This window comes from Macrobrachium rosenbergii, chromosome 15 (assembly GCF_040412425.1).
Source record: "Macrobrachium rosenbergii isolate ZJJX-2024 chromosome 15, ASM4041242v1, whole genome shotgun sequence".
Lineage (NCBI taxonomy): Eukaryota > Metazoa > Arthropoda > Malacostraca > Decapoda > Palaemonidae > Macrobrachium > Macrobrachium rosenbergii.
Window position 1 is genome coordinate 7,031,865 of NC_089755.1, and position 1,541 is coordinate 7,033,405.

Consider the following 1,541-nt stretch of genomic DNA (forward strand, 5'->3'; position numbering starts at 1 on the left):
TCCACATTATGTTTTTGCTTTAAACTTTTTTCCAGTTGCTGCCATGAATTGTATGTGAGCATCCAAGAAAATTGTGGAAACGACAATCAAACAAAGAAAACTGTAACTGCAAAATTGATGAAAGAGCGTATAACTTGCACCTCAATACGGTGAGAAATGTCTTTTTCCTATAGAGCCTTACATTTATTTTTTATGGGTTAAACTTTGTCAGAGCTACTGAAATCCATTGAAACGAAAATCAACCGTTCGACCACACCGCCAGAACAAGAAAATGTGGCATGGGTAATAGCTTACAGTTCAACAGTCTCCACTCAGTTCATTTAAACGCGCCAGGCTCTTAAACTTGAAAAAAAATAAAGCTTAAGAATCGTTCACAATGATCTTCAAATGCTCTTATCCAAAATGAATGATGTTTTGGAAAGCAGAACAAAACTCAGCTAAAGAGACATATAAACTCTGAGCATTGTGTTTGGAAATTCCTACATGTCCCCATGCAGCGTCATGTGATGTTCACTAGTGATTAGGCACATTTTCACCTGTATGGCCCTTGCGAAAGAATATACCAAAACTTCTGAGATTGACTTCCAGTTCCTGAACAACCTTCGGTGGAGTTGCTGTGAACGCCTTTGCAACCCGTCCTGTGACTGACAGGTGTGCTGTGGCAGAATATCCTAGGGTCCAGTTATATCAAGAAGACAATGTTACAGTGAATAATTTGAACTTCTGATGGATATTTTGATGCTTTAGACTTATCCTCAGAAGGAAAATTGAATATGCTCCACGATATGGACAATGCTTGGTTTCAACAGGATTCACAGCAAAAGCCCAACAATTATTCGACAGTGATCGGCGATGGGGATTTTGAGGACCCTTGTTCTCTTGGTCATTTGATCTCATTATAAGGACACAAGCCATAAGTTGGCCTGCCTATATTCACCCGAATTTAAACTGTCCATTTTTTTCTCTGGGGATACCTAAAGTCACCAAATGGAATTAATCGCAGCTCGATCACTGGAACAAACTTTTAAAAGATGCAATTTGTCAAGAAATTACTGCCATTCCAGATAAAATGACCTTAGAATAGACAACTTTATAAATGCCATTACACAGTGTGTGTGGACAATAATGGATCCCATTTGACTGATTTAATTTTTAAAACATAAGAAGCCAAAAATGGCATTATATGTACTTTTCAAAAATAAAAACACTTTTGCACTCTTTATTTATTTGCAAAAAAAAAAAATATACTACAATTAATAAGACTACTAAGAAACGAAAACGAGAAGATATATATATATTTATAGATGGTAATTAATATATTATTATAAATTATTACTATATAATCAGCCTATATATTTAGAATATTTAGAAACCTATATATATACATATATACATGTCAAGGAACTTTCTTCCCTTTATCATCTTCCCTAGATCCCATATAAGTTACTAAGGTTATATAGTTATATATATATATATATATATATAGTTGTTAAGTAGTAGAAATGAATATATAAATAGAGATAGTATATATATATATATAT